Here is a 12031-nt window from a genome sequence, read left to right as displayed (position 1 = left end):
CAAAGAAACACTAATAAGAACCTACATCAACCCACCCCTAACAAAGCTAAATCAAACAGCCCACAGTTGCATGAACTCAGTACATTCAACTCGCAAAAAACCCTACTAAAATAATTCATTTAATCCAACTCGCATAATTGCTTACTCTACTTTCAATACATAACCAAATTTCAACATAACCACACCGGAAAAAACGATATTTCAATTATTTTAACATAAACCCTAAATCGAATCAATTATACTTCACCGTAACCCTAATTTAAGTAAAAATTCGCAATTTAATTGAAATTCTAACTAATTACCCACTCAAATTACATCTACAAACACATATAATCCTTCGTCATTTGAGTAGCGAGATTTTTGTCATACCTTTTACAAGCAACACAATTTAATTCTGAATTGGGAACTTCTTTGTCCGGAAACAACCACAATTCGCTGCGCCGGTAAATTGAGCACCAAAACCCTAAGATCGCCCTTCGTCGGACTGGAGAAGATGAGAAGACAGAGAGAGGAGTGAAGATGAAGTGAAGAGAGAGAGAGAGAGAAGTGAGGGAAGACGATGAGAACAGAGAGAGAAAATTAAATTAAATGCCAAAAACGAGGCCCCGTTACAATTCAAAAAATAACGGAGGCACATGCAAGGCATGTGATTTTTTATTCCAGCAAACAAGAGTTTATTCCTCTTTTGCCCTCCTATATGCTTTTTTCACCCATAGCACCTATGCGCCCAGACCGACTCAACATGAAGATAGCAAGTTTCGCGAAAATTCCAGCAAGGTGCTAGAGAAGTGAAGACATGAACTTAATCCTGGATTGTGTGAAGCCCAAGTACCCTAACCTACAACAATTGATGAAACAATCTAGGTTATGTTAAGTTTATATTTTTAAGGATTGTTGTAAATATGTTAGGTTAGTTTATGCATGGTATTTATTAGAAGCTTGACAAAGCTTGGCAATTAAGCATATAAAAGGAAAGTTTATAAAAGATAAGTTTTAATTTATGAAAAGATTTTCTAAACGATATTATCTTATAAAATCTAAATCTAAGAAGATATTATTCTTTTCATAAATTATCTTTCATAAGTTTTCTAAAAAAATTTTCTTTTCAAAAAATTTACACGAAACCCTTTTTTATGAATTATGGCAGTTTTATAATTCTATCTTTTGGAAACCCTACTTTACTTATGAGTACATCTTTTATGTAAAGTAGTATTCACATTTTACACAAAATAGTGTAAGTTTATGCATGAAGAATCTGAAAGAGAGCTCAATTGTGTAAGTTTGCCAAGTCTAGATTTATTATATTAGTTGAGCTCAATTGTGTAAGTTTGCCAAGTCTAGATTTGTGTAATCCCCCGCATTTTTAAATATTTTATAAATGAAAATTTATTTTATTTATAATATTTATTTGTTATTTTTCATAATTTAATTTCAAAAGTTTCAAATTATTAATCTGGGTCGAAAATTATTTGAACAGGTTATTTTATGCACCTTTATTCTACAATTTATGTTCAATCACACAAGCCTAACCCATTTGTTTACTTAATCGACCCATTATTTTTATGAGGCCCAATCTTTCTTTTTACCCTACAATAATTCTCTCCTATAAATACCCCATGAATCTCCAAAAATTTCCCACACAAAAAAAGGTTAGTCTTATTTTCATCCTCCTTTGTTTCATTATTTTGCTTAATGTTAATTTAATTGTTTTGGGTTTTGATTTTAGTATAAAGATTATATTTTTAGTATCAAATTATATTTTAATGGTATAAAGATTATAAATTTCAGATTATATTTATGTTATAAATTTCATATTTTATGAATTATAAACATAGGGTTTCAATTTATTGAAAATCATGATTTTAGGGTTTTTATGAACAATTGATTTAGGGCTTTTATAGTAATGATCTTTTGAAATTTTGGTGATTATAACTACTGATTAGTTTAACTTAATTCCATATTATTTTGAACACATAGATTCGTGTTTTAATTTTTAGATTTTCGTTCGTTAATATTAATCCCGTTTTAATCCCGATCAGATTCTGAACTCATCCGATTTTGATGAAAAAGTAGTGTTTTCCATGTGGAAACAACGTTTTAAGAAAGACTCACTACCTTTGATAGTGAGTATCGCCCTCTCGTGGCCAAATTCAGCCTCTAAATATGATTTTCGGGTAGTTTTTGATTTTAACAAAGTTTTTTTTATACTTAAAATATTATCCTTGAGTTTGATTAATAAAATTAATTATGTTTAAAGTTAATTAAGCATAAATATATGTTTTTATTGAAGTTTTAAGTGTTGGAAATAGTTTCTAAGTACTACTTTTGATGTTTTATAAAGAGGGTTCAATCACTCATTAAAAAGGGAGATTTTTAGGGGTTTTTATATAATTTTCAGATTTTTATTAGACTTTGAACTTGCTGTAATTTCATGTATAAGAGTGTATTTTAAGGTTTTTATGAAGAAAAATTTAAAGAACTATATATAAGCCTTTAATTTTAACTAAAGGGAAGGTTTTAAAGTGTTGTTTGATTTGGATTTTGAAGGTTTTAAAGTAAGTTAGTATTGCTGTAAATTTGATTGATTGGGTATTGATTGAGATGTTATTATTTGGCTTAGGAGAGGAGTTTATTGAAGGTGATTTCTATTTAGTAAAGTGGCATACCAATTCGTTTGCTCAAGGTACGTACAAGTTACGAAACCTTTCTTTTAGGTGCATGTTTAAGGACGACGGATCGAGAACTTAGTATCATGTATAGGGATGACTGAGTTAAATTGTTTGGTTATACATTGTGAATTTCGTATGACGTGCACTATTTTATATTGCAAGTATTATTTGTGCTCTAATTATGCAAGGTGCGCTTAGAGGCAGAGGTATATGATTGGTGTAATGATTAATTTATTACTCATTCATAATTATGCAAGCAGGATGAGTAAAGGAAGAATTTAAGTCTTCTAAGACGAGGTTAAGGTTTTGGAGTGCCTTATGCACTGAAGGTGTTTATACACCGAGGTAGTAAAGGATTAAATAATAAGTGTTGTTTGTCACTAATAAATCAAGAATTGAAATTGGAAACTTGTCTTGTTTGATTAAATTGTGTTTAGAATGTTTGTATTGTTATGTATATGAGTCATCACCAAGTCTAAACCTGTAAATCACGTAAAGTGCAAGATGGATGAGCAATAAAACTCTGGATTGGTACACTTCTGGAGTAATGACAATCAGGGGTTGGGGTACATGGGGTATTAGCCGTGTACTTTTCTCGAGGCCGTCTGATCTACGAGTCTCTTATTTCAAATATTTTTCAAAACTAGGAGTTAGGTGAGATCTCATACTAACTACGGTCACGGAGTCGCGCCCGTGGTCGTTGGATGTTTATTGATGTTTCCGAAAGGAGGCATGGGGTTTTTCTTTTATTGATGTTCCAAATGGAGCATGGGTTGGACAACCTTGTCTATTGCGTAATCTAATGAATAAAAATAATGATTTACCTATTATTAATTAATGGAGTCTTAGTAATATAAATAGTTGAGTCGTGTGTTGAGTCTATAATTTAATGGTGCATGATGATTGATTATTAGCAGCATGTTATGGATTTCTTAATTTATTTTGCTGCTTGTATGTACTCAGCTTTGCTGATTGCGTGCTTTGTGTGTCTTTCTTTGGTCATGGCCTTCGCCTTTCAATGACCCTGTGACGATCCAATTTTTACGCTTGTAATATTGGGGAGCAGAATTACCACAGGTTCTTACACATGCAGCATTCATCAGGGTTGTGGGATCTTGAGTAGAGAGTTGGTTGTTTGCATTTTATTTCTTTTGCAAGTTTGAATTTATTTTAATTCGATTTTATTCGACACTATTTCTTTTGGGTTTGAATTTATTTGAACACTGAATTTAATCACTTACTACTTTTATTGGGTTTTGAATAAGGGCCTTAATGGTTCCAAGTTGTATGACTTAATTTGGTTTCATTCGTTGGTTTTGAAACTTATTTATAACTGATTTAGTTTTTCCGCTGCTATTTTCTGATAAAGCCTTAACGTTTGAACACGTGGCGGTAGCACGCCAGTAATTCTCTTGAATATTGTTCAGGGTCCTCACAGGTTTAAAGAGAGAATTATTGGGGTGTTACAATTTGTCTTATTAGTTGAGCTCAATTGTGTAAGTTTGCCAAGTCTAGATTTGTCATATTAGTTTCGGATTCCATGTGTAGCTTTCCTTTCACATATTAGAAGTCAAGTGTTTGTATTGTTTCGTTTTGGGTGAGTGAATTGTTTATTGTATACAATTTTGTAGGCTTCTATAGTGAAGTTGAGTGATTAAGTACTCAGGGAGTATGAAGAGGATATAAGTGATCGAGGACTTAGATTGGGTAGAATAGGATTCTACTTTAATTTAGTAGGAAGTTTAATGTGGAACTTGTGAGTTTAGGTCTGATTATAATAGGTTGTAACTGGTGTGTTGTCCCTATTATAGTGATTTTTTTTGGTGTTTGAAATCCCTTAGAGGGTTGAGGTTTTACTTCCACTTGGACTTTGGAAGGTTTCCTCGTAAAATACCATGTGTTGTACAAGTTCATTTTATATTCTGTCTTAATATTCCGCAAAAGTAGTCACTAGGAACTCACCTACAATTCCCCCCCCCCTCTTGTAGTGTTCGTCTCAACTAACAATTTATTTGTATGATCATAAGAGTAACCTTGTTTTGTCCATAAAAAATAACTAAAATTCCATATACAAGTAATATCAAGAAATTAAAAAGTAAACTAATTTCTTTTTTAATTCTATTAACTCCTATTCTTTTGTTTTATATATATTTCATATACGAAGTTGTTGACTCGAATGAACAATACAGGGGGGGGGTTGAATTGTATTGTAGAGGAACTAGGGTAATTTTTGCGGAATTTATAAAGGAACTCGAATAAAAACTAAAAGTGCAAAGAGAGATTTTACGTGGAAAACTTCTTGGCCCTAATCAAGAAGAAAAACCACGACCACAAGGGATTTTAACTCAACTCTTAATAATAATAGGGCAAACAACCTATTACAAATTAAGACTCTAAACTCAAGTTCCTCTATGAACTTAAGCTCCCTTCAACTGATCCCTCAATCAGTCGAACTCTCAAACACTCTCTCTTTCTCCTTGCTTCACTCAAAGCAATAAAACACTCTTAGAGTTTCCCCAAACTCTAACCCAATACAACTCAAAGATTAAACTCTAAATTGCTAAGTACAAAGACACTCAAGGACTTAAGTGGATTATGACTCTTTTTAAAAGCTAAAAGACTGTAATGCTCAAGTGTATTTTTCCAACTGAAAACCAAGGCTATTTATAAAAGAGTTTGGCAGTTAAATCGTAGTTGCCTTGATCACCACTTAACCACAACTTCCTTAAACTAAGGAAGTGCAATTCGTGGATACTTGGGCAGCAAGCTGAGCATATTACAAGGAAGTGGTTTACTGCTTCCTATTTTCTCTCAACTCCCTTGACCAAGTGAAACAGCCGTTTATAAAGAATATTTTCCAAATTAAATTTTCCAAAATAATAGGATAAAATTAAAACTGAAAATCTTTTTAACTAACAGGATATTTTAACTACAAAAAATTGACCTTTGTGCCACGAGTAAAATCGTGGCACAAGTTTCAAAATCCCGTGGCTATGTAATATAGCCACGGGTATTTTGAAATATTCTTTCGAGGCACAAGAGGCCGTGGCTAGGAATCTGCCACGGGAAAATGAATGTCGTTGCAAAATTCAAATTTTATGCCACGAATATTCACGTGGCAAACCAATTCACTTGCCACGAATATTAACGTAGCTAACAAATTATTTTGCCACAAATTCTAACGTGGCTAATAAATATTGTTGCCAAAGATTTTACCGTGACTGATAAGCTTGTTTTCCACGAGAAAATGCATTTAAAAAAATTCACCAAATTTTATCAACATCACAATACATATATATAAGTAAAAAATACTTACACATATTTTTATTAATAACTTGTAAATTTACACTTTTGTCCTAAAAAATTGCAAGAAATTAAAAAAAAAAATACAATTGGTCCATTAGAGTATATTCTACAATTGGAGCAGCAACAAAGCAGAAACAGTAGCTAAGTGGAAGTGTTTAGTACAGAGCTGCGTCCAACAACAACAATAATGCCCAACCCAAACACCTTGATTTCTCCGACCAGCACACTTCATAGCACGAATTTCTTCAATTTTAGCTAGGAGGCGCTTTCTTGTTCACTGCAATTTTAGGAGAACCATATTTAGCATTAATTGCAACAATTAAAATTGATATGATTCCATGGATTAGACTTTTGCTCAAGGAGGAGCACATAGTGCACTAAGAAAAAGTACTAAGAATACTTCCATACAAAAAAGATTGGCTCAAGTCTAAGCTTGAGCTCCTCAAAAGTGTGATTTCAAAAAGTACACTAACTTAAGGACTATACTAGTTGTAAAAAGCAAAAAGGTACTGGTTCAAAATGTCTAGTATCGGTTTAATACCGGTGGCTTACTGCTTGGTGCCCTCATGAGTATATTAAGCACTGCGGTGCCGTCTTGAACATTTTAGGGGCCCGGAACGAAATCTTAAAAAAGGCCCCTAAATTATGAGAATGTATTTCATAAATTTTTATATTATAAAGTTCACCAAAATTATTGATTATAGTTCACCAAAAAATCTAAAAATACCAAACAAAAAGATAATTAAGCAAATAAACCAAACCCGCTTTAGTGCTTCTTCATTTCCTCCATTTGAACCCAAAAAAATCACTTAAGCTAACTAAGTTAATTTTTTTATTAATCTTTTGATTAAAAAGAAGCAGTTATATTTGTCATTAGTACTACATTTTATAAATTTATCAAAGAATAGTTTTTTTTTTTTTTTAATAAGATATAAAAATATATATATATATGTGGGCCCCACAAAAGGGGGGCCCTGAGCGATCGCTCAACGAGCTCCCCCTAGTAGCCGGCCCTGAAGCACTGGTCTGGTCCAAAACCAGTGCCTTTTATGCCCCAAAAATATACTTTTTTTTGGCATTATGTTACCTAAATTTGTACACAAACACATACATTGTCTTAGTAAGATAAACCATAAACTAATCTAGAAAAAATAAAAAAAGAATTACCTCTTTTTTTGTCGTGACCTTGCTAAGGACATTACAGGTTGGTATGTCACATTAGAAGTCATAGCACACCAAAACCAAGCCCTTCATGAAAACGAAAACAAATATTAAGTAAAAGGTTTAGAAAAGAATCATGCAGAAAAACCAACATCGTCCTTGGAAATAGGAAGCACAAAACAAGTAAAAAGTTGCCTCAATCATAGATGCAAGGGTCACCCCCTCCAACATTGAGTAGAAGTGAAAGCAAAAGGTTCTACAATGAAGGATCATGAAAATAAACCAAGATATAAACAAAATCACTAGAGAAAACATTGTAAATACTTCAACCACCATATGAACAATGGCTTATTCTTCACATCATTGAACCTTTCACATTTCAACGATTCTATGAATATAAAAATGAACATATGAAAATTATACCTCTCCTTTAAAGGCAAAAGACAGTAAAATAGAGAAAAAAAAGGCTCCATAGCTTTGATAGTGTGAGTAAATGATACTAACACTTTACCCAAAATCATTTTGATTAAGAGTTAGCCCAAGGTATGTAAAACTCCCAATTGCAGGATAGTAGCTAGCTGTGAAATAGCAGTAAATAAATATTTAAAAATAATGCATCAGCTCGCAGCCCAAAAATAATAATCTAGAATAGCTTTATAAACAGACTGATGAACTACCTGCATCTGCGAGCCGCGAGCTGGCATTAAGCTAACTTGAATAATATCTATAGCTCAATAGTTGTTAGAGCAAAAACGACACTGTTTGGTAAATATGATCTAATACTACAGTGGGTCAGAGAGTATCTTTTAAATTGACCAAAGCATCTGCAAATTATAGCAAAATGAGAGCATCAAGAAGAACATTTTGAACCCATCAACTAAAATAATAGTACGCTACAACAAGTCAGCAACAACAAATTCTATCAAATAAAAAGAATCAAGAAACAAGCAAACAAATATAAAAGTTGAAACCCATATAGAGTATGTATGAAATGATAAATATAAAGTTTATTGAACCTGTATGACTTTTACTTTGCTTCCACCGAACAATATGATTTTGCCTAGGGAGTTTATAAGAAGTGGGTGGTTGGGAAATTGATCTATTAGACTTCTAGTGTTGAAGCAGGGTTGGTGAGGCCAACTCAGAGATAGAACATTCCATATATACCTTGCAAGTCCCACTAAAGAGCTTTATAATTTTGCCCATATGAGTGTTTGTAATATGAACTAAATGCTATACATATACAAGGAGTGGTCATCCTACCATATTAAAAATCAATCTATTCATTATATTTAATGTTTATATTCGATAAGGGGATTTTTGCTCTACTCTATTATTAGAGTTTCTTATACTTTACATGTTTACACGGCTGAATATCTTAGTAACAAAATGGTTTTCAACCTCCATTTATTTATACACACAAACTGTACAAAGTAGGGGGAATAATCTATGATGGTTAATGCATGAGACACGAGATTAGGCCACAATTCTGTAGTTAGATAACAATGCTTTTATGTAAAGCCCAAAAACTTCAAAGATTCAACAAATCAAATTCGATAAATTTGCACTAACAAGATACACACTTGCATTCCCCAAGTTGGTCAACTCTAAATTAAGATTAAACAAACTAAAACCTATAAAACAAAAGCAAATTGTTTAAGAAGGTTTCCAAACTCAGAATTCCAAACAAAAACTAATTTGGGGATTGCTTGCTAAATCAAATTGGAATTTCACAAAAATCATGTCAATTGACAAACACTTACATTTAGATGATCATCCACGGCAAGCATAATTTGGATGGGATAAGATAAAGAAAGAGGGAAATAGGAACCCTAGATGTAATCGTCACCACCACCACCATAGCAACCAAATTTGATTCAATTATTAAATTAGGCCTAAAATGTTTGGGGAAAATCTCGAACTACATAGTTGCATCCACCAAATTTGATTCAAAGATCAAATTAAGCTCATAATTTTCTTCTATTGTAACAAAATCGAAGTTCACTAATCGAGTTTAGAAGAACCCAAAATTGAGTATACTAAGAATTAAATTAAGGATAAAACCCTTGATTGTGAAATTAAAATTGCATGGTAAGAAAAAAAAATATATATCTTACCTCAAAAGCGGCTTCAATGGAGGGTAGAAATCGCCTCAATGGAGAACGTTGAGTGCGCCAGAAAAAGAAGACAAATAGAGAGACATGTAGTTTTTTATTTATTTATTTATTTATTTATTTTTTAATTTTTACGATAGCTAAATAATTGATATAATGTAGAGATTAAAAATAAGGGAATAAAATAAAGTTGAGTGTTGTTAACATGTACTTGTTGTTTCAAAAAAAAAAAAGTTTACTCGTTGATTCATACTCATAGTAGTCTGTGCTTACTTGACTCCTTGTTCAATTCACCTTGAAAGTTAAAACATAATTTCATTTTACTAAAAATAATCTTATTAATTAATATAATTCTGTTTGTTATGAATCAGTAACATAAATATAATAAAAAATCATATATGTACTCCTTAATAGAAGTAGATCATATATATATAAGGCAAAATTAAGAAAATAAAAATTATCACGTCTCTTGTCACGTCTCTTATCACGAAGTTTTAATTTATTTTAATTATAAGGACCATTTTTTTTATATATAAATTAAGTGCATTCAGTTGTTGTCTTTTATAATTTTTCTACTAGTGAGTAGTGACTAGTGTGATATACTTGTTAGTGTTATTTCTTGGGAAAATAAAAACCAACTAAATCTTATAGAAATTCTACACGTGTATTATAAATAGATCATATATGTACGACCTCTAATTTGTAGTATATTTAATATCATACTTTGTATCAATAAGTGTTTATGATATTTTAAATATCGCCAACTTTAGAAGTACAGAAAAATAAAGTAACATGGGTAAACTTAATGTATGCTATGATTTCCTCCTTTTTCATGGCATGGGTATACGTAGTTAAAAAAATTTATATTGTAGCAAAAATCATGGCATAAGTATATGTTTATTGTCATGGAAAAATTATTACCTATGGCACTAGTGTAATGTTTGCCACGGGAAATAACTACTCGTACCTGGCGCAAATGTAAAGTTTGCCACGAGAAAATAGCTAGTCGTGGCACAAGTGCAATTTTGCTACGGGAAAATAAATACCCGTGGCATAAATTATTTTTCATTTTTGGTTTTGCATCAAAGTTCATTTTTCCCGTGGCTATATAAAATTATGCCACGAATTTTGAATTCCCATGGCATAATTCGTGGCACAAGTGCTAATTTGTTGTAGTGTTTAACTCAAAAAGATATTTTTCAAAATAGAATTAAAATAAGTTAAAATATGGAAAGATAAAATCTTTATCAAATAAAATTAAATCCACTTAAATCCTATCAATTGTAATGTACTTAACACAAATACAAGTTGCTAAAGTAAAGATAAAAATACATTAGACTCCTTGATACTCTGAGAAGCTTCGACTCTGAAGCTGCAGTTCCTCACTCAAGGAACTTTCCTTTGAAGCCTCAACTCTTGAGCTTTAGTTCCCTTCAAGGAACACGACTTGATTGATTTCTTTATTCTTCCATAACTAGCTCTGATCTTGTTCCATGCTCCCTTCTCACTCAAGAATTTCCTAGCACAAACCTGTCAAAAATCAAAGCTAAAAACGAAAGTTAAACTTGTTATAGGTTTGCTTAGGTTCCTTGAGTCATCATCAAAACATATAAGGTCAACAATATTCCCCCTTTTTGATGAATGACAAACCTAAGCAAACTCAGTAAAATAAAGAAGTAACAATCAAGTAAATCAGAACTAACTAAAAAAAAATTCAAATAATAAGGAACTGGATTTAAATTTTATACCTTATATACCTTAGTTACAGATGGATACCTTATATACCTTAGTTACAGATGGATGGAGAAGCTTGTCAACAATTGAGTTTGCCTTTCTTTTCCCCCTTTTGGCTTTCATCAAAATTAATGCACATATACATCTAAACACAGCACCATTTTAATGGTTTGTGTCCAAAGCATAGAACAAAGCACATATAGGCAGAAATAGTATGCAAATAGTTATAAATCAAGCAAGCAACATCCATATAAACAAACTGATGTTCCTCTAGAACATCAAAAACAAAAGAAAATACCTTGTTTAATTGTTTACAGACCAAAAGAAGCAAAATAAACCAAGTTTAATACATACCAAAATCAAAAGACAGTTTGATAGATGAGATAGACAGAAAATAGGATTAGGCTTTAGGGGCTGGGGACTTGTGCTCTTCTCCTGTTTCCTCAGCAGATTCTTCTTCAACAACAATCTCTTCCAGCTTCTTCTACAAATCAGCCTGGCCTTGAGAGAGAGTTGAAGTGCTTTCCTTCATTGCTGAGGTGAGTTCCTTAAAAGCATGCACCAGGTCTCCTACTAGCTTCTCAAGAGCCCCAATCCTCAGGAGCAGAGTTGGTTGAGCATCAGACAGCAGCTTGACAGCATCTTTGAGTGCCTTCAGTTCCAAGGTGGAACTCACAGAACTAAAGGCAGCAAATCCTGTACCTGCACTTACTGGAGCAGAACGAGTGACAGTTTCTTGCATAAATATGCCCTGTTCCCCCTCAACAAAGGCTTTCTCCTCACTGAGATCCACAAAAGCAGCTGGAGCCTCAGCTTTCGTTTTTGGCTTAACAGCCAACCTAATGCTCTTCCTTTTCCCAATACCAGAAGCACTACTTTTCCTGCCCTTCTTTTCAGAACTTTCTTCTTTTTCCTTCTTTTCTTCCTCTCCCTCACTTTCCTCTTCTTCCAGCCATTTGTCCAAATCTTCTTCCTCAATCAGAACCTTAACTCCTTCCTTAGCCTTAGGAGTTTGTTTTGGAAGGAATTGGGTAACACCATCAACGA

The sequence above is a fragment of the Chenopodium album genome, chromosome 4 (genome assembly GCF_948465745.1).
Source record: "Chenopodium album chromosome 4, dcCheAlbu1.1, whole genome shotgun sequence".
Classification (NCBI taxonomy): Eukaryota; Viridiplantae; Streptophyta; class Magnoliopsida; order Caryophyllales; family Amaranthaceae; genus Chenopodium; species Chenopodium album.
Note: the sequence above shows the minus strand (reverse complement) of the source record.